General features: G+C 35.9%; 1 protein-coding gene across 12 annotated transcripts in view; it reads right to left on the reverse strand.

Moving 5' to 3' along the window:
- The window catches only part of LOC148222000 (uncharacterized), a 317,722-nt gene that overhangs the window by 101,566 nt on the left and 192,741 nt on the right, over positions 1-23,415 (reverse strand). For 9 of the 12 annotated variants that reach the window (XR_015807029.1, XR_015807023.1, XR_015807021.1 and 6 more), the window contains one exon: positions 16,484-16,539. The gene's annotated coding sequence lies outside the window, so the exon portion shown is untranslated. Of the gene's footprint in view, positions 1-10,025; positions 12,837-16,483; positions 16,540-23,415 lie in introns of those variants that run through there. The other 3 variants (XR_015807028.1, XM_088173826.1, XR_015807022.1) reach the window with 2 other exon arrangements.

Consider the following 23,415-nt stretch of genomic DNA (forward strand, 5'->3'; position numbering starts at 1 on the left):
GCTGGTCCTGCACAGCACCATCCCAAGAGTCACACCAGGCTCTTGTGCCCAAGAGCCTTGTCCAAATGCCTCTCCAGCACTGTCAGCTTGGTGCTGTGACCACTTCCCTGCAGAGCCTGTTCAGTGCCCAATCACGCTCTGGGTGAAGAGCCTTTTCCTGGTATCCAGGATATACCTCCCCTGACACAGCTTCAGGCCATCCCCTCAGATCCTGCCACTGGGCAGTGGGCAGAGAAAACACCATCCTTATGGTGCAGCAGCAAATTGCTGCCTCTCTGTAGCAAAGGAGAGATAGGCTGAAGACATGGCAAAGCGTTTGAATTGCTTTCCTACATTTAGACATCTAAATTTAGTTGTGTGTAATCTGCTACTGAAAGATACCATGAGGGATTCATGTGCTCTATGCTCTAGTTGTCATGATTCATCTGAACTATTTTAGATCTCCATGTCTGGATGGGAGAAATCCAAGCCTAGAAACACTGGTTTTCTTTTGTACTTCAACACTAGAGAGGAGCCTTTATTTTGACAAATAACAGTACTTAATCTTGCAACTTAAAATTATATGAATGAATGTTGAATAGCATATTGCATATAACTATATATATGTATTAGAAACTTCTGTAGACATAATGACTGCCAACCTCCAGTCACTTCCAGACACTTGCCATTGACGGGACAGACAGAAAGAAATATTTTTGATCTAAATAAAGTTTGATATTTTTGGTCTAAATGTTTCAAAGTTGAAAGAAGAAAAAAAATATTTTTCTTTCTTTTTTTTTTTTTTCAGATGAGAAATTAATCAAAATCTTTTCTGTGGGGCAAAATTTTTCCTCCAAATGATCAGCATTCTGTCTCTTCACTTTCTCTGCCTCATAGTCACCAAAAATTTTCTTACCAGGTGTAAGGGACTAGAAAAGAAAATAGCAGTCTATTATTGTTTAAATTAATAGCTTAGAATATTGAAAGCTGCACTTTGAACAAAAGACTAAAATTCCAGTTTTAAAAACAAACTTATCAACCATATGGAAGGGGAAGCTGAAATCTTACTGGTATATCCTAGAGAGTTTCTACTAGAGCACTTACATAACAGTAGCACCTTCATAAAGGGGAAAACCAGAAATGAATGCAGAGAAATATAACTGGTCTGATGCTCACAGATGGGGAAGAAAATAGAAATTATATTTCAGATTTTTTAAAGCTAAAAATAGTCTTGAAATCTTAAAACTATATCAAGATAGCATCTCCAGTGCAAAGGAGTTAGAGGTAACAGTAAAAGGACCAACCCAGAGGAAAGATGATCATGCAGAAGAACCTGGAGTGATGCAATATTCAGGCTACAATGGGATCATTCTAAAAGTGAGTTTTCCCATTTCCAGTTCATGACTGTGACAGGGCATAGTATTGAAAACTGAGAGGTGGTTGTGGTCACAACATTTGGAGTTCTTCCAGAGTAACCTTCAGAGGTTTTAAAATGAGTACAATCATTTCTGTAAGTGCTCATTCATTTTTAATATGCCCAGTCTGTCTTCCATTCTGCATTTAAATGTATTGCACTTGCACTTTTAATGGATATGTAAGATTTTAATGGAATTTCAGTGAACTGCACTTTATATTTCTCCCCAAAAGGAATGATTCATTAGGAGCTGAATCCAGGCTCCTTTTTTGTTCTGGCTAGTGAGAAGACAGCCTGGAGGTATATTGTATTAATTCCCAATATAAATGAAGTTAGATGACTGCAGAGCATAATGGTTATTTATGCTGAATAAGAAAGCAGGCATAGCAAATAAAATGTGAAATGGAAGGGGACAGAACAGAAAATACATTTCTGCAAACTAGGGAATGAAGTAAGAGGGTAGAAAGTTACAGAAACTTGCATACAGAAATGCATTCAAACGATAATCACTATTTTCTTTCAGTTATCATAAGCAGAATAGGATTTTGTATCATATTAATCACAGTTTTATAAATGCAACAGAATAATCCATACAGGTGAATGATCACCAGTAGCTAACAAATGAAATAAAAGTTTTAGGTACATTGTTTAATCTGCCAAATCCAGTCACATTCCCTGCAGGAGCTGTCTGATGTTCCCTACTTGGAATAAATATATTTGACTTTAAAAAGAAATGTATTTCAGAGTGTATTTCTTCAGCTTTTTGGTAGAGCAGACTTAATAACAGATGTGTGCATGCCATGGTAGATGAGCATGCAGAACTTTAATTACAGCTATGTCAATTTTAGGCCCCAAATCAATTTAAAAGCACTATTACATTGAAAAAGCTTGATTGCATCAACTGTGTAGTTATCCTTTACATTCTGGAATCCTTTACACTTTGAAATGCATTTGTTAAAGGTAACACCATTTATCTCCATTTTCTAGTTCATCAACATGTCCCAGAGCTTTTTTGGCTAACCTCAAATATTTAGCATTGCATCTTAAAATCCTACTTAAAGATATGTTTTGTGCCAGCAAAGAAATGATAAAGCAATAGCTTTCATATGTAACTATCAGGAAAGCAGGTAAAAATCTCCATTAAATGATTGCACAGGACATGTATTCAGGAAGGTAAAGAAGGTTTCCCTTTCCTGAGCATGTCCAGATTAGTGGGCCAACAGCATTTGCCTGTGTAAAGGACAACAGAAATAGAACCCATTGAGTTCAGTAATTTTGCTAAGCATTTTTACAATGTCAGCCATCACACTAGGACTGGGGCTTCTATGATAAGCATTGATTACCTTCAAGGCAACTAAGGGATAACAGATCAAAAAGAGATGTCAGAACTTCAAGTTATTAAACAGGTATTTTGATCTTCAAAACTGGAAATAGAAAACATCTCCCTTTTCAGGTTTGTTAAAATGTTAAGAAATAAGGGCAGGACAGTTTAAACCTTTTTACTGCCTGTCACTCAGCCAGATCTACACAATTAGGAAAGCAAGACATGGTCTGAATTGTCCAAAGATTCCCACTCAGGGATGTGAGTCAATGATCTTTCCTAGGAACATTAGGAAATAAAACCATTGTGACGCCTAAATAGAAGCTGCTGTTCAAAGAAGGCAGGATTGGCTAATCCTGCCAATCTTGGTATGTGGCCAACTCATACAGGTAAAGTGGGCAACACACAAGTCACTCAAATCACTTTGCCAACACAGAATTTACATTACATTTTTGTACCTCTTGATTAATACATTCTTTAGCATGTTTCTGAGACCAAATTTCCTTCCCATCTGCAACATGTAATATCTACAATGTCCCCTAGGAATTATGCAGTGTGTGCTGGGGAGAGCATATATCTGCTCTAAAGATAAGTAGTCACATTGTGCTTGGCTCAACACCTCCAAAATATCCTGTCAAGGTAAAATAGGATTTTACCTTAAGAAAAATTGCTTAGATATTGTGAAACAGACACAATGACCAAACTACAAGACAGCTAATGCCATGTGCCACCAAATTAAATAGAACAGATGACTAGGTAAGGCCAAGCAGCCTGAAAGGAATAGACAGGATGTAGTGTCCTGCTCCATAGGTCTGAAATGCTGGAATTGTTTTGGTATTTCACTGTCTTATTACATTATGCTCTTTATCAACTCATTGTCTTCCTTCTATAGTACCCATTCTCCTTTTTCTTCACACTAAATAACCCCTCTTTTGCAGAAACAGTTAGTTGAGATGTACATTGTTGTATCTAGTTGTCTGAGAGTCTCAACCAGAGACTTTTCACTGACTTCACTAGGGTTGGACCAAGACATATGAATAGGTTTGAGACCAGCCCTTTCAGAGGTGTTTTTACTTCACAAGTTGCTTTTTGTTCACAAAATGGAATTATTTAATCCTGAGGATATGTCATTTCTTTCCAGATGAATTATTGCATTTGTACTCAAAATAGTTCTGAAGTAACTCTTTTATATAACGCCCATGATAATTGAACTGTGTGCTCCTGATAACTACACTGGGGGGAAAAAAAAAAAACGAATTGCAGGATTTCTTCTTTTTTAGCAAGTAGTTTGAACGGTTCTGGATTTTACATCATAACCAGGAAACTTCTGTCACGCACATGCTTGTGAAGAAGAGTGACTCACTGAGGAAACAATTCTTTTTTACTAATCAAGCATAAACATATGTTTCATAGGTATTATTTTTCCTCTTGGAGACTTTTTCTCACACTTCACAATACTCCTAAGCAAATTTTTGCAACTTTTACACAGTGCCAACCCTGCTTTTTACCCGTCTGAAATAAGTACCTCATACAGTATATTTGTAGTCAGAGATAATCACAAAAGGAAAAAAATAATAGATTCATCAGTTTAAAAATGTAAGCATATAAGTAAACCACGAAGGAAATACAAATTATTATTAAAAGAACTGTCAGTTAACAGTATTTTCACTGTTAACAAATAAATTCCCTGCTGCAGAAGTGGTGGCTCCCATTCATTTCTCCATACATTCTCAGGAAGTCTAGTTATTGTCTTGCTGTGCTCTGCAATACTCTGAGCCCATTTCTCTGGAATCTGCCATTTCTTTATTAGATGAACACGTGTCTCCTATCAGAAGTCATAACTGTTTTTCATACATTCTATTACCTGTTGCTTGTCTAAAGACTTCTTCATACATTTATGATAGTGGGTAAAAGTGGGTGATGGACTGCCACCTTTTCAGCCACCAGTTCCACAGAGCATGTGAGTCAGAGGACTGGAGTCTTTACAGCTATTCATCCATTCACCTCCCACTGCTGTAGGTACTCTACTCTCATCTTTCTCTGCTTCAGAACAAGAATTTAAAAAAATTGACGCGGCAGCCTCGACCACTCCAACCTAGCAAGCCCAGCTAGCTCTGTTGGCTGCTGGCGTCAAGAGTGGGCTGTCTCCCAGCTTCCGTAAAGCAGGAGTCCAGCTAGGGCTCTCCACCCTTATCACGGCTATGTCCGCATCCGAGAGGAGGCGAAGGATTGAGGAGGAGACCTTTCTAGGTTCTGAGGAGAGGTTTATTGAGAGTGTGAGGAAAGACAACTGGACAGGAAGGGAAGGAACCAAGAAAGGCGAGGAGAACAGGCTTACAGCAACTTAAATAGGGGACCTCCCCCGAGGGAGGATACAATGCTTAAACCAATCAGGGAAAACAGGGGGTGCAACATAGGGCGGGATTACATATATACATAACCAATGAGGGATAACATAGGCGGGGATTTATACATGGTAACAAATCGTAAACCGAGAGGGGGATGACTGATACAGAACTATCTAGAACAATGGGAGGGGCCAGGAGGGGTTGACAACTGTGTGGGCAGGGTTTAGGGTGAAGGACAGGGAAGATTCTGGAAGGGTGGCGGGGATTGTGGTGATGGGCAAGGGTAAGCGCAGGAAAGGGAGAAACCATTTTATATTAACAAAGGGGTACAACTGAGGGAAAAACCATTACAACAAGGCAAATAACACAACCAAATAACATTCAAACTAAATGTAAACCACAACAAAAAATCTCAAGTTTATGCAAAAGTATGACAAACCTTCCAACCTACCCACCTCAACACAAGAAATATCTCAGAAGCACCATTAAAACATAAGTATAAATTCACTTGATTTTAGCCAGCACTGTCTTTCAGACCCTTTTCAAACAGGTTAATGCCTGTTCAACTGTTTGAATTATGCCCTGCCTCAGTAACAGATATTAAACGGGTCTGTTACCATTAATACTGACAATACCTGAGCCACTCAACTGCACTTTGCCCAAGATGCTCTTTTGTCTGTGAGGTTTCTTTCAGGACTATACATACAAACTGTAGCAACACTCATTGTGCATAATAATATTGATTTCTGCAACACCCTAGCCAAAGGCTTGTGAGAGACATGCACACAGATGTTTGGTTGCGTGCCCATCCCTGAGTGATCAGGCAAGAATTCATGGACAGGAGGACTATATGGCAGTAGCGATAGTGAAAAAATAGGCAGAGCAGTAGTGAATGAAATAATGCAAGAATACATTAGCAGCAGTGATGGAGAATCTTCTTCTACCTGAGAAGCACATATTTTAATAATAAGCACATCATTTCAGATCAAAAGGCTTTAGAGCACTCTTTCAGAGGCAATGGTCCACTAATCTGGCAATTCAAGAAGGAAATCTTTTCATTGGCCACTGAATTAATCTATACCTTGAATTATTCATCATATCCCAGGAAAACATCTCTCCATTAAGGAGACATCTGCAAGGGGCATAATATGGCCTGCCTGTTCACCTGCATTTACTTCCCAGATCTCATGCTGCAAAACATCTGCCTCTATTTCTCTTCTCAGCTACCTTCCATGAAGGGTTTTATTTTCTGATACACAGATTCCTGGAAGAATGGCCTTGAGAAGATGGATGCAATGAAAGAACAATCCCTTAAAAAAATCCCAAAACAAACTCTTGGGAGAAAACAGGTCTTTCCAGAGCAAGTTTTACAGCTCTTCAAGTATTTTGATATTCAATGATTAATAATACAAACAACAAAACATATGCAGGTGCACACAGAGTGTTAGACTCTGAGAAAGTGCTAGTCCATGCAAGATTTACCTGTGAAACTAGAAGAACTTGGAAGTCTCTTATCATGCCAAGAACTTCTCACCCCTAGCACTAACTGCTAATTAATCAAACCGTTATTTGCCTATCTTCAGATTTGTTCCAAAATGCATAAACATTAGATTAAATATTACACAAGAAGATATTACTACAAAAATAATGTCATAATGAGAATAAAGCAACCTGTCACTTGAACTCTTCTTAAATATATCTTGTCATACACTTCCAAAAATGAGGCATTCCAAATTTGCCAAATGATCCAGGCAGCTCTGCCAATTTCTAAGCATTAACCCTAACATACCTCCCATGAAGTATTAATCTTATAATAGATTACTGCCCAATGGTACTTTATCTTGTACTTATTTATGTCAGTTCGATTCTTTGAGTGATCTGCTCCAGAATGGAGGATCTTGAGGAAAAAAACTCTAAGAGAAAAGCCTCAGGGTTGGAGTTTTCTTTTCCCCTGCTTTTCCTTTAGATACTGCTTTAACATAGGAATTACTCCTTACATATCACCATCTAATATACTTAGGCCTGTATGTTTTTTCATTTGCAAATGCTTCAGAGACAGATCCTTGTTCTGCAGATGTATTTATAGGGGTACCCGTCTCACCCAGTGACCAGCATCAACCGTCACCCTGGGGAGCCCAGACATCCCTTTAACAAGGCTTTGTCCTGCACTTGAAGGCTGGAGAGCCACAATTCTCTCTCTTGTGGATTATTTCCAGAAATACTCATTTTGGTATGCAGCTGACACAGGCAGGAAGGCTGGACACACTGGGCTGCAGTTGGCCTTTCTTCCTGTCCAGGCTGTTGCATTCATTTGATGGATGTTCTTTGTACATTGAGTAGAGACCATGCTGCTTTTATTGCAAAGGCAAAAGGATTCACTAATTATTTCAGTTATTCGTTACCCTGCTGAGACAAATGTTATGAAGAACAAAACACAGAATGCTAATCTGGTGTGAGTTTTGAGTATTACTCAGGGAATTTAAGCACTATGAAAAGATCTTGTGGAATCAGAAATGCTGCTTGGTAATAATAATAATAGAAGAGACTTGTTCTCTAATTACCAGACATGAATCTGAGAAATTTGTCTTCCAAGGCACCATGATTTTGCAGTTCATTACATTCTCAATGACTCATGTAATGAATACGTCCTTTTAATTGCTCTGTGTTGTCTTGACCCTTATATTAAAAGAATCATCCATTCTTTCAAAGCTAGCAGTTACCCTTGTGTTCACAGAGTACTGCCTTAATCTAAGTGGACTTGCTGCATCCAAATTCTAGCAGGTAATGATATTCCAAGTGAAGAGCACAACTACACAGACTGGACAATAATCCAGAGTAGGAGTGAGAATCTTCTCAGAGTACAAGAGAGTTGACAGAAAGAACAAATTAAAGGAAGATGCACATGAGTATCAGAGGGTTAGAGCTTTCAATTTTTCAATTACTTGATATCACAGGTTTACTACCATGTGGTGGTGTCCTCATATAGATACACCTGTAATAAACTGCACTGACTCTGCTTCCCATGAGAAGGTATTAGAATTTGTAAACGGAACAGTCCTTTACTTGTCACTAGAATTACAAATAGAACATGCACAAGTCAACATATGAAACATCTTATAGAGGTACTAAATCTTAGGAGGGCTTTAAGTATGTTTGGAATGCTGTATTACTGACCAAATGTTTTCAAAATAGTTCACAATAAATACTCATGTAAGTAAATACTCATTTACACATGCAAATTTCATATTCCCTGAGACTTTAAAAATTCCACTCCAACTAATTTTCATAGATCAGTATCAGTGTGGGTTGAATCAATACCACCTTCTGTTTAAAAGCTGCTACAAACCACTGATTCATATAGACACTTTGAATTCTCAGTATAATGGAAAATTATTTATGTACATGTTGAACAGGTCAAATTTTATTGACTTGAAAGCATTAGTAGTCTATATTGACCTTGAATTAACATAGTCAATCAAAATCTGATATAAAGCGTAAGTTACTATGTCAGCTTACTGCTTTGTTCTGGTTTCCTTTAGCACTGACTCATCTTAGGTTAAAAGATCAAAAAGTTCTGACTGCTAAGAACTTTGAGGAAGTTTCTCATCCTGTTAGTGAAAAAGATGTTAAAAAGTTCAAAGCAAAAGAGAACATGAACTTATGGAAGAGCAGCCATGCAAGCCTAAAACCTCAGAGTTAATCATAAAAGCAGAGTAAAGGAAGACTTTTTGTATTTCTGAGAGACATGTTAAATCTCACCTCACTAGCATTACCCAAGAATAAGAATGTCTAGTCTTTTTGCTTAGCATCACTTTCCCTAGAAAAAAGTCCTTTTCACATAGACTCTGGAGAAGTCTTAGCATATTAACACCTACAGTTTTGTTTGGTTTTTTTCTATCAAAAAGGAAAACTAGGCAAAAAACTTACTGGTATTTAATCTCTTCGTTTCTGATAACTTTCTAACTTGTTAACACTAAACTAACAAAGTCCTGCTAAAGTTTGGGCTGAATGCAGTTTTTTCTAGGACAGAGGATATAATAGGACTTTTACATGTTTCACTGTCAACTCTATCTATTGCATAGAGGCTGAAATAGCAAATTATGAAATGAATTTTCTTATATTTTGAAATCTCAAGAACTGTAATAAAAACCATGAGTACTACACTTTAGAATTGAACTTTCTAATCTTTTACAAGTGTAACTACTTAGAGGTATACACAATGTGCACTTATTGCAACACCAGGATAATGACCCAAACACAAAGTCTACCAAGAATCAAAACAATTTTGATTTTTGAAAAATATTATTTATATAAAATTTTTACTCTCATGGATTAAAAGTGTTCGAGCATAGTAATTAATGCTAACACTGATTCATCAACATTGCAGTAAGAAGGCGTGCAAAGATTAGTGATCTTCTTCCATATTAGTCAGCAAAGTGTTTTTCCAAAATGCAGTTTTACACAACTCCACAAACAAATGAAAGAGCAATTTTGCTTGTGATTATTTTGAATGTTTTCAGTGAATGTTAATGAATTTTAAATTGTCTTCACTAATTTTACTTTTTAATTATACCCCAATATGAATTTACTGGAGCTGATTAAAAATTGATTCACACATTTTTTAATGAAAGGTCTAGTCCCTAATTCCTAAATGAGAATGGGCTTATTTAAAATGCAATTTAAACTTTAAAGTGAGAAAGAATAAAGAGTAATTTTATATAATTTTATATTTTCAAGTAGTTCTTAATATTTTTTGTCTGATATATGAATACAGGTAAAATGTTCTTTCACTAAGAATCCTAATTATAGAACATTTTCATTTTGGTTCTGGGGCTACATGATTCATGAACAAATTAATGTGGTACTGCCAATACAATCTTTCTTCAAGTATTAGTGTTTTCAAGCTGAGCTTCCAAGAAAACTAGAAAACATCCATATAGAGTTTATTTCTGGTTATGTTTGTCACTACGGAAACAGAGTGGTCACACAGAGGAAATCCTTATTACAGGAAGTACAGATCAACAGACTTGCAAAGTGTAGCTCTGGTGGGAGAAACCAAAGCATAATGTAGCAATGACTGCTGTCAAAGTATTTTGAGACAGAGACACATATATATCTATATAACTACAGATCTGTTTGTTTATTTATTTATTTAGTTAGTTAGTTTTCTACCAACACGGGTTTACAAACTCTGGAAACAAGGAACAAGAAGAATGATAATTCTTCTGCAACTAGTCTACACTGTGGTACATTAGCATCAGACTATGTACAAAGCTTAAGCAAAAAAATTTGGCTGAAAGAGAAACTCTATTTTAACGTCACTGAAAAGAGTCACTAGCAGTTACATAAAAAAACTTTTAATACAGCTGTACCACTGGTGCCACAGTGAAGTGCTGCTGCACATATCTTTACACACTATTTTTTCTTCACCTAGGCCAAATATTCAACTTTGCAACTACTGCTATGCATTCTTTTTATATGCAGCGTAATGAAGAATCTCTTACTGGGAGTCTATCACTCCTTTGAGACTGAGCTTTCCAAAGAAAATACCTGAGATATTTTTGGGGGTTTTCTCTCAAGATATATTAAGTAATTTATACTTGAAATACACAGAGATTTCATGTCACTGCTTTCCTGCCTGGGTAGAAGCCAGCCTTCAGAATATCAGATCTATGCTACCCCTTGGTAAACAGCTGACATTGACATCAGGACAAGATATTCATGCAAAAAAACCCCAAAAAACAAAACAAAAAACAAACAAAACAAAAACAAAACAAACAAATTTTTTAAAAACAAAAAAACCCAGGGAAAACAGTATAATACTATGTGCTTGAACAATAACGCTCTATATTGTTTCTCCTGCTTCCAAGAGCCAGATTCTGTTTACTTTCATTAAATAAATTTTACTATCCATGAAAGCAGAGGAAATACATGTATGTATATGTAGAGAGTTGTGATCAATTTTGCCTGTAGATGGTAATATATGAGCTGTAATGTAATTGAGTAGATGTAAAATGAAATTTGCATTTTAGATGAATTTTATTTCAATATCCACAACACTGGATGTTCAAGAAATTGTCATAAATCTCAGCATTTACAATTTGGATATCCAGTTATAGTTTCTGTTCACTATTCAAGGTTCCTTCTGTTCTGTGAAGCACACTTAACAGGCACCCAATTTGGTTTTTGTTTGCTTGGCCACTTAAATTGCAAGAGATAGGTGTTTTTGAGAGATTAGTTCTATTCATAATCATTACTCATATGCACTTTCATAAGTGGCATATAAACGATATGGATAGTCACCAGGATGCCTCCTGCTAAGGTGAATTTTGTCTATTCACATTGGATGTTGTGTTTATATCAGGTCAAATATGTAACCAACACCTTTATTTTTATGAGCACTTTTTTTTTTTTTTTAATTTAAGCTTTTGGAGGAATCAACTATTCAAAATTCCTTAAAGCTGTCCCAAAACACTTTTTTGAAAGCACGTTGATTAATTTATGTGGGCTTCAGAGTGCCTGTCAGTAATTACATTTCTCTATCTGCATGTCTGATAAATTCTGACTGCAATTTACAAATGGTCCATCTACAAAGGAGTTTCTACCAAACCCTCTCTGGTGACTGTGCACAGTGATATAGGAGTTAACTATCCAGCCAGGGCTCATGTGTACATCTACATATTTATGTATAAATAAATAAATAAATAAATAAACATGGATTTTGTAGACCACTGACCAGTAGTGTGGAATTTGGAAATGGGAAAGAATCAATGTGAACATGAATCTGTGGATTCACCACAGGTTTTTTTATTACTCATATTATTTGGAGTTTATTTGAGAAAGTTTCCAAAAACACCTATGGAATTACACATCCACTGTACTCACTTGACATTCATTGGGGTTTAGGGGATAAAGTCCACCAAGCTCCATGGAGAAAACCCCCTGCCAGGATTGATACAAGACTTCTCTTCTAAAGAATTCGCAGTGGAGAACTTAATAATGTCTTGGCCAAGGGGTAAATCTCTTCAAAGTTCCACAGCAGTTCATGCATACCAACAGGACTAAAGCATGATATAGGGTCTGGTTGTCAGTGAACACTAGAGACAGATCCACAGTTTTAAAAATATCATTAAATCAGCTTTTCATATACCTTGGCATACTCTTTTTGTATAGTTAGCTAATGGAAAACAATCATGATAACAACCTGCACATTTATTAATCATACATTCCAGAGAAAAAAATTATTTTAATACTATGGCAATTGAAACCCAGTTAGAATTTGAAATCTTAAAGAGATATAGTGATATACTGGAACAACCTTGATCACAGAGTTAGACAGCAAGTAGTTAATTTTTTATTTAAAATTAATAATTTTTGCAACTTAATTGTTAGATAATGACAATTTTGTCTACTATATGTACTTAAAAATTATAAAACCTTCATGCTTTACAGCTATGGTTTCAAGCATTAATTTTACTTAAAACACATGTCAAAGGGTTGCTGTTAAAGCAGCTGTCAAAAATCTAATGCAAATTAAAATATTGCTTATCTAAAACAAAACACAAACACAATCCTAATACGTCTGAGTTGTCAAGGCTTCTATTTCTTGTTTTATCATAGAAAACCACAAAGATTTCTCTTGCGTTAATAGTCAGAATAAACCAAGTCCATAAGCAGTCAAGAAATTCACACAGGCCTGTACTCTCAATGAAGTTGAAGGCTCAAGACAGAATCCCAGGAGCTTTCCTTCAGATTTAATTTTATATGTCTTTTTCTTCATGCACATGTGAATAAATGAGAAAATCATGTCTGTTAGCTTAATATCCCATTGAAGCAGAAATGCAGTCATCATGCTAGGTAAATACTGTGTGCACACTCTCTAACTCAATTTTGTCAGTACTATTTGATGTGTTCAGTACTTAAACCTGATAGAAGGAAAGGTGGTTTGTAATCTACAAACTGTATCAACTTGTTTGCCTGTATTTCTCTGGTTTTAATTTCCCAAGAAAAGAAATTAATTTCTCAATTTAAGTTTATGGCAAAGAGCACTCCCTTTCAGAGTACCCTTTCCTCTTTTCTCTCTTTTTTCACCTATACCAGTCACAGCAGCTGTTACTTGGAAAGAATTTTTGACAAGGGCCTCTCTGTGCTCCATGAGTGGAACTCGATATGACTCTAACAATGCCTGCTAAGCTTACAGTACATACTAAGACAAAAGCTGAGCACTGAAATTTCCACAGAATATCACAGTCTCTCCTGAATGACAATTAAATGGCAATAAAGCAGATAATGCTGACAATCAATACCCAACAGCATCATAATCAGGATCATGGTGTCATGTTGGACATATTACATCCCATACTGTCTAAATATGATCAGCACAAGAAACAATGCAGAATTTATCTACTGAGAAGCAGTTAATGGAATTTCCAACAGGAATCATAGAATAGTTTGGGTGGGAAGGACCTTTGAAGGTCAACTAGTCCAACTCCCCTGCAAAGAGGGGTTCTTAATCAGATCAGATTGTTCAGAGCCCCATCCAACCTGACCTTCAGCGTTTCCAGGGATGGGGCATTCACCACCTATCTGGTCATCCTGTTCCAGTGTTTTGCCATCTTCATTATTAAAAATTTGTTTCTTATATCAGTATCCAATGATAGGACAACACAAAAAGCACACAGATGGAAATGCAAAAAAATCTAGTTAAACATAAGGAAGTGTCTTACTGTAATAGTGATCAGATACCACAAACAACCAGAGAACAAGCTGCCCACAGAGGCTGTGGCTCCTCTGCCACTGGTGATGCTCCCAACCCAACTGAACACAGTCGTGGGGAAACTGCTTAATTGATTCTGCTTTGAGCAGGGATTTCAACAGGATAATCTCCAGGGGACCCTGCCAAACTCAACCCTCTTGGATTCCATGAGCCTAAGTGTTTTTCTCATCTTTGTAACACCAGCCAGCCTTTTGGCTCTCATACTTCCTTGGAGCATAAATATTTAGGGACATAGTTCAGCTGAGGTTAATGTTGTATCTTCACAATTACAGAATTTGTCTTGCTATTCATACCCTATATTTTCTAAGATGCTTAACGTCTTCGTTAAAGTCAAGCAATACTGCATTTGTCACACTGCCATGTGCTAAGTAACTATTTTAAATGTTCACTGCAGAAGTGCTAAGATGACTACTTTTTCTGGACTGGAACAGAAAAGAAAATCACATACTTGCAAGATAAAAAACATATTAATAGCGGCCTGTTTTTGACAACATGTAGTATAACTGATGATTAAATAAGCTTGCACATATGGTAAATGAAAATTACACACAAAATCAAAATTCATGCGTGTATCTGTAAAGATAAATTGAGCACTGTGTAAGATGTTTTTCCTTTTCTTTGGAAAATGCCTACTTTGCTTTGAATGATAACATAATGTAACTAAAAACAGCACTAAAAGCAGTGCTGTTCCTAAAGACCAAGGAGATAGGAACAAACTTAATGCAGCATGACTAAAAACTTCCTCTTCTCTCCCACCACTACCATTTAAATTCAGTTAGTACACGGTGTAGTCTCACATCATGTAATACTGTTTTGCATGAACAATCTCTGCCTCTTTTTTGTTTCAATAAATACTGAACATGCTTCTGAACACTGACCTTTCCTAGGGTCAGAAGTCAAGTCAGGAATTAGAAGATTTATGACAATATTTTTTACATTGGGATCAGTGACTTCTTACAGAGATTTTAATCACAAGTTTTCTCAAATCATATTTGGTTGCCAGTGCCAGATTGTGATAATGAAGAGAAAAACACTTTTAAGCATAAAATCCAACAGCTTGGACGTGCTGTATGAAGGAAATGAGTCAAATGATGGCTAAATCTACTCCATGCTTGGGAAACCTATTCATTAATGCAAGAAATGTGGGGAAGAAACAAGAGAAGCTGAAGAGGAATACCTAAAAATGAGCATTTAATGACTAGCAGTACAGAACCTTAGTAAATTAGACATGCTACTGCAACAGAAAAGGCCACCATGTTCATGCATGACACTTGAGATCCAAATTTGGGAAATTATCCTTACTGAAAGTCTGGAAACATGCTAGTGCCCATTGCAGATGACTAAATCATGAAAATGCAGTGGCAAGAACTTTTGTGAACAAATACCACAGCTACCAAGGTATTAATTTACATTACCCAGAAAACCTTTAAAACCAGAATAAATACAGTACAACATGGATTAATCTGTAAATTATGGTGCTGATAAGTTTTAGAGATGCACATGCACATCCAGAAGGCCAAAAAAAATCTGTGCAAAGACTGTTGTATACTTAATTAACAAGAAAGGAAGAGAAACACATTTTGGATGAAAATGACCATGGTATGGTAACAGCTAATGAAACTTGGGAAAGAAAAGGGGCTGGATAGAAGAATAGGAACATATAGACCTTAAGAAAATAAAGTTCAATCGATTCAGCAAATCCTTTGGGAAAGCAAGCAATGAATGTGAAAAAAAATTATGAAGAGTGGCATTTCCACAAAAATTACCTATCCCACTATAGAAGTTGAAAATAACTACATCAGAAACTCGTCACCAGGGTCAAGCCAAAGCAGGAGGCACAGAGAAAGTGGTAATAAATTATACTAAAAATATAGGAGGAATATGTAAGAAAATTAGAAATGTCAAAGCATAAGTTGGAAAGAAGCTAGCAAAGAATTCAAAGACAAGAAGAAATCATTGCAGATGTCAGGAGTAAGAGAACTATGTGGCAGTCTAGTACTGACTATAAAAGGAAGGCTATCAGAATGCAAGAACATCTCATATGCTGAATGGTATTCTTGCTTTAAAACGTTAACTGCAAGCAGGTGGGTAGAACAATTAACACCAGAAAAAAGAGTCTGGAAAAAAAAACCAGACTAAAACAAGTTACTCATACTGACTGATGAACTCACTGAACTAGCTGCAACAAAGCAGACGTATTAAAACTCATTAAGTATCTGTGAGGAACTGCAAAGCCAAAAATGTATTTTGCAGTATCTGTCATTAAAGGGAATATAGGAACCATAAACCACAGGTTTGGAAACCTACATGAATTATTAAATTTCCCTTCACCCCCAAATTGGTCACAAATAACAAGGAATCTGAAAAACATGGTTATGCCCAAGAGCTGGTATGTCTCGGTCCAGGACATATCATGTCAAGCTAATTTTCTAATGTCCTTCTCTGACAGGGCAACAGGTCATTTAAATGAGGAAGAAATATTGTGTATTTCAAATTTTTTAGAGCTTTTGACACAACATATTCTATTAGGTGAACCAGGGAAGTCAATAATCAGGAAAGTAATGAAGAATAGGTACCGAAATGGGATAACCGGGCTTATGGAATTATTAATAGTGGTTTACTATGAAATGGTAAAAGTTACTCACCGAAGTTACAGAGACTGATTCGTAGGTGTGTTCTATTCAATATTTTCATTATTAATCTAAAGAAAGGAAGAAAGCATAAATTTATTAAATATGTACCTCCCTCCAAAATAAGAAATGCCCCATGTACATTGGGGGAGAGGTCTAGAATTTACAATGGTCTTGACAAACTGAAAAAAAAACTGACACTAAATTGGTAAAGATTAAAAACAGACTTAAATTCCTTCCTAAGTGAAGCACAAGGCAGGAATGTCACACCATTACAAACATATAACAAAATTAATGTCATAAATGTTTGTACCCATTTAAACATATAAACATATGTAAACATAACATAAAAACATACAAACCACAGTGTATATGTATGCAAACATACATACACCCAATAAATAACGAGAAAAATCCTTGTCAAAACAGCTCTCTAGTCACCTTGGGCAAGGCTTCAGCAAGTATTGTCTCTGTGAGACAAATGAAGCTGTCAACTGTGCCTTAGCAAAGACATGGACAAACTCAGGTAGATAATCAGAGATTTGGGAAGCATAACAAAAGAAAGAGCAAAAGAGCAGAGAATGCTTCAATTTGATAGTTACAGTAGATAAGTGAAAGACCAAAGGGCTTAAACTTCACTAACACACCAGTTTAGAGACTGAGAAAAATCTCTGGTACTAAGAAATAAACAGTAAAATTAATTGCCTGGGGTAGCCATGGCATAGTTGTCACTGGAGGATTTTCACAACAATTATACAAGCATTTGTCAGGAGGTACACAGCTGTAATTTATTCTTCCTTGAGGGTCTCCCTGGTTTCTTTTTCCAAGATTCTGCCATCCAGAAGAGTCATTAATTTAACAGATAAGGTACTCACACAAAATAAAGGTGTTCTGGTATAAACTTTTTGCTCCTACCTAAACAAGTAAATTTTTATCAAGCACTTTTGCCCCTGACTTGAATGCTGATCATCTCATTTGACAGAGATGCTCCACCCCCTGAATTACCATTGCAATGGGAATCTCAAGTTTTCTCTCATTTATTTACCTACAGGAAATTTCTGCATATAAAATACAACAGACTGATATTAATTTTGTGCACATTCTTGTAGTGAATAAATTTTTCCATAGTTAAAATTGTTTAGGCTTATTCTTTCCTACTTCACTTTATGCAGCTTCCTGCATTCATTTGAATCTCTTGGGATGGGCAAATATCTCAGTTGATATGTCCAGAGTTTAGCCAATTTTCTTGGACTTAACACACTAACTTTGATATAGCTACTCATAGGTGGGACAAATCCCCAAATTCAAAAACTGCTTACCTACGTTACCTTGCAAAATTAGGAGTGTCCCAGTCTGACCTTTAACATTTGTAGCTTCCATTTCAGCTCTCATCCAACAGAGATGACAGTTTGACGCCTTAAAGTTATTTTATGCATATTCTGATTGTATTAACTATTTTTAGCTGTCTTTTTTAACTGAAGTGTGTGAGTAAGCAGATTTTGCCAAACTGCAAAGTTCAGCAATGCTTTTAAAGGCATAAGCTCCTTTGAGGTTTGATGCAGTCTTTTCCCAAGTAATATGATTTCAATCCAAACTTCCAAATATCATCATTTCACTTTGTGCTCTCAAGGCAACAAAGCAGATTTAAAAAAAAATTAAAAACTAACCTCAAACCCCTCAATACATCAAACAAGCCTTCTCCATTATTAATGTGATGCAAAATTTTTCCCTGATCACCATATTCTGAGCATACCTAGCAATGACATTCCACCCTTTAGCAAAGAGCACATGGCTTTGAATGGAAACAGCTTAGAGGCTTCCATTATTTTAAGTTCTCTGGGAATGACAGCATTGCAAGTTATGTAATATTGCTGTGTGCAGGCCAGGCCTTGCTGTTCTGCAGAAATGGCCAGGCTGGATCCTGCAGATGCACTCCTGAGCCCAAACACTGCAATACCCAGAACAGGATGCTCCTCCTCCTCCCTGCTGCAAAGTGGATGCCATGAACAGGCTTGTTGAGGGAAAGCATATGGAGGCTGATAGAGGGAAGAGAATGGGATTATTCCAAAGTGATGAGGAAAAGCAAATCCAGCATATAAAGTGACTTCTGCTAATTAAACCACTAAAATGTAATCACTGCCTAAGCATGGGGTTTAGTAAGGAATGATGAAGGGAACAACTCGTGGCAGTGCCAGATCCGTGATAATATGGGAACACCAAATGTCAATCCACCAAAAATCCTATACTATAGAATTTTACTATAGTAGTTCTACACAAGAAAATCATTAAGTGAATACAGAGAAAACATCACTAATTCTTTAAAAATTATTTTTTTAAGGGGAGAATTTAGACAGATTCAAATATGAAAACAATCATAATTTTATCTTGAGGTTATCTGTTTGGCAGTTGAAGTCAGAAAATTAATGGAAGTCTTGCAAAAATGATTCTGCAGTTCAATCAGTCCAGAGATAAACTTTTAGATACAACTAAGACATAGGACTATTTTCCTTGAAAATATTAAACAAAGTAAAATTCCCTTCTGTAAAACTATAAACATTGTAAATATATTACAGGATGATTTTTTTTCATATGTCATATTGTAATGAAAACAATTGTAGAAATTTCAGGTAGTTTTCAAAGTAACTCCTTACTGATTAATCTTACAAATATGCTGTCATCTATATATGCTGTAAATAGCTGCAGCCAGCAGAAAGAATGCTATTTTACAATACACATAACTCAAAGTAGCATCTTTATTAATTGGGTATCTCTTTTCACCATATATATGATCAGAATTTAAAATTATATTCTTTGTGTTTTTATCTGAAATTCGATAATGCTAAATCATATAATATAGAATATATAATTTATGCAGGCATGCAACACAAAGACAATTAGAAATACCCTAGTTTGATTTCACACAGCATAATTTTGCCTCCCTAGACAGTGATTACTTTTCGTGGTTTCATTAGCTTCAGTCATGAGAGTTGATTAGGATTTTTTAGATTATGATTCTAAAAATAAACTTTCCTTAAGCAGAAGTACTTTTTTATTACCCTTCATATCTCTGGGCATCAAGAAGCTCGTGATATTATTGAAATATTGTTGAAAGAGCTGAAGCTTCTGGGTTCTTAAACATTTTGTTCTTCCTCAGTTATACTTTTTTTACCTCCAAAAGCATTTTTTTCTGACACAATTCACTGCTTTGCCTGATCAGTGGCATAGACTATGCTATGCCCTGTCAACAGGACACAGTCAGTGGCAACAGCCACTGGGGCAGTTGCGATGTGCTACAGCAGCACTGTGACAGTGTGAATGCTCTCCAGGCTCTGGCCTTATGCCTGTGTACATCTTCATTGTGGAAATATAGAAAAATGTCATAATTCTAGTTTGCTTCTGCTCAGTCATCTTCTATCCCTGTACACAGAGCACCTATGGAGAGGCACAGAAGCCAAACCAGACTGGAAGGGCCAGCCTGTGCTTGCTGACCTTCCACGGGAGATAGCACCAGACACTGAAATTCCTCGTGGTGTTTTCTGGCCCAGGTAAATAGTATTGTGTTTCCAATAAAAATGCTACTCAACAGTATTTGAAGATATAAATAAAAGAATTTGAATATATCCTACAGCATTAACACAAAGAGAAAAGCTTTATTTGCTGCAATGACACAGCTCTGATCAGCATTTTAACATCTCATGGCTGTGAAGTCCTTTACATAAAAGGGCATCATTTCAAGCAAACGTGTGCAGAAAACTCTTCAATTTATGTTACTGTCTGCTAAAATACTGCTTTAGAAAAACTCTTCATCTCCCTGGATATTCTTTATGACATTATTCTTTCATTATCTCAGATGTAAACATTAAAGAAAGGACTGATTAATTAGAAAGCCTTTTGCACTAGACACCTGATGTCTAGAAAAATTAGTATTTGTTCTTTAGAAGGTCTGAGAACTGATGAAAGAAGTAATTTGAATTAATTGCAGATAGTTCATATTAGTGGATAATTAATTTTGTTCATATTTTGTCCTAGATTTCATTAGGCAACAGTTGTAAACATGTCTGTGCTAGTGAAAGAATGTCAGAATTCAGTTTAGATTACAACTCCTCAGGAAGAAATAATGCAACAGCAGGCATAATCAGCAAGCAAAAACAGAAAGAGGAAACTATTTGAGAATTCAAAGCATTATTTTGCAACTGTTTAAATAACTTCCATTGGAAATTAAGGGAATAGGACCCTCAGCTCTGAAGGTAATCTAAGACCTTTGGGACTTCGAAACAGCAAAGGCAATATTCTGGTAATTTAACCTGATAGCTATGATAATGAAATAACAGGAGTAATAGTCGTAAAACACAGGATAGTACTACATTTTGGCTATTTATGTATTTTTACTTTTCGTGTTTAATGTAAGAATTTATAATAGCAAGATATTTCTGCACTTGAGGGGCTTTTTTACATTTTCTTATTTATGTGCAGAGAGTAAAATTTTGTCTAATAAAAATTGCATAATATTGCATAGAATATTTGTAATAAACATGTTTAATTTTTATCTTGAAGACAGGCACAATGAGAGATACATTCTGATTGTGACGAGAACTGAAAATGAGGATGCCAAGACATATCTTGTGGGAAAAATGTGATTAATATGTATTCTACCCAAGCATTAATTCCGTGAGTGATAGTTGGGATAGAGCACTACTGATAATTCAGATTTAATTCCAAATTGTCTGGCTGCAGACAACACTAGCAACAGTGTCTGCCCTCATTTAGCTGCCATCCTCAGCAATCACCTTAATGTGTAAATTAGGCAGATGAAACCTTGCACTGCGCAAGTTTGTTTAACTTATCGTCTTGTGTGGAGATGGGAATGATGGATGAAGGAGGAGTTGTATTGTTGCTTACACCTATGAGGAGGTAGATTACAAGAGGTAAAGCATTTACTGATCAATCATCGTATGAAACTAAGGGCTGTAAAATTTTCTTGGGATAAATGCAAAGGATTTGCTTACTCGAGCTCAGAGGATGCAATTAAAGTCACTGGGGTAGACTTAGGCTTATATTCAAAGATTTTCTGGCTCAAGGCCTCCAGATCATTTTTATGGATGCCTTGGGCCTCCACAGCCTCAAGAAGTGGTTTTTACAGATTGCCTTGTCTCACATCACCCATCCAAACAAACATTATTGCTAGTGGTTTTAAACGCCTGTTAAGATTCAGTACAGTATTGACTAGACTCAGTTTCAGACCTGGAATTCTGCTTCTCGTTGATTTGAAAGAATTGTGTTCTAAAAGTCTCAGACATCTACTACATATGAAAACATCCAAAGCTGAAAAACAGAACTTACCTAAAAGCTGCTCACTCATTAACAATTGCATTGGAAAAGCAGATTTTTTCTACCAAAAATAAAAATAGACTAACCCAAAGAAAGATAAGCAAGAAAATTTACTTTGAAAGAAGGTTATTCTTACAAATCTGAAGGACAAGGGAAGTTCTGCAGATTCCTGCGGATATATGGAAATTATTTTAAAAGAACAACAATGTCTTCTTGAAGGATAATTATGCTGATATTGGAACAGCAAATGTAGCTTTCTGTGCCTACACAATATCTGTCTCAGGCACTGAAATAACCATATTGAAAACAACAGAATGCATCTGCCTTCAGAAATAAAATCAAGACCAAACTATTTATAATATTGTCTCCTTTATCTAATGTGATTTCAGCTAAATTGATCTTCATTTCACTGTGGTTTCAGTACAATTATGCAGATATTATATTCTAATGAAATAAGCCACTTAACAGCTGTTAACAATGGCACTTCAGTTGTCTCAGCACACCATATTAAAAATAAAAAGTAATTAGGGTGATTTATTAGAAAACTGATTTTAGTGAAAATAGAGATACTTTTTTAATGCCAACATAATTTATTATGCCAAGTAAGGTTTGGAATTAGTAAAATGACACTACTTCCAATGAAATCTGGTATAAGACTTTCACAGTCAGCTTTAAGCCACACGGGAATTACAGAAGGTGGAGTACACCAGAAGATTAAATCAGATATAAATGCAGCCTTGCAGTTTGCAAGGAGACACTGGGAGAAACTGGTCTGTGAAGCCACTCTATTGCTGTGAATCATTTTGACCTGGTCTAGGGGAGACTAAATCTCTTACTCAATGAAAAATTTTTGACATAACTCTTGGATCTTACACAAATCTCCCCAAACTTCAGCCAGTCGTATTATGCCAACAAAAAGGAGAAAGTTCTCAGATTTGTATGCTTGTTTTAATGACACTTCTGTGATATAAATTGGTTTAATTTTTCTTGAGCAGAACCTTAAGAAGGGCAGCGCAAATTCTTTCGTGGGGAAGGACAAATTCTTCAGAATTAAATTAGTCCTCTTATTTAAATGTCTTGCAAATATTTAAAGAAAATACATTGCTTAATGTACAGGAAGGGGATAGAAAATGTGTCTATAGCAAACGTGTTTTCCACTCTGCAGTTAATTTTTCAATTCCTTCTGCAGACTACAGTTTCTGCCTAATGGGGTTCAGGATAATTAACAACAATTCTACTAGATTTAAAGTGTAAGCCTCTAACAGATGCAGGGCCACAACTACATACATACATACATACATTCATATATATGTGCAAACAATTTTATCTATCTCTAGATACATTTAAGTTATTTGGATTTTTTAAAAAGGACATTTGGCCTGGAAAAACAAAACATTCTAACTGTCAATGCTCTTGATCACATTTTTCAGAATACATAGTTTTTACATCAAAATAAATATGTTTGGATTAAATTTTTTTGCATATTTTCCTTTAATTTTTAACCAGCTGTGAATTTGTCATAGCTGACTTTGGCATAAGTTATTCTTTTTTTAATCATACTACCTTTATTTGGCATATTTTTCATTATTACTTGAGATTTTTTTTCAGCTTCCAGAATA

The sequence above is a fragment of the Sturnus vulgaris genome, chromosome 15 (assembly GCF_052056855.1).
Source record: "Sturnus vulgaris isolate bStuVul1 chromosome 15, bStuVul1.hap1, whole genome shotgun sequence".
NCBI lineage: Eukaryota > Metazoa > Chordata > Aves > Passeriformes > Sturnidae > Sturnus > Sturnus vulgaris.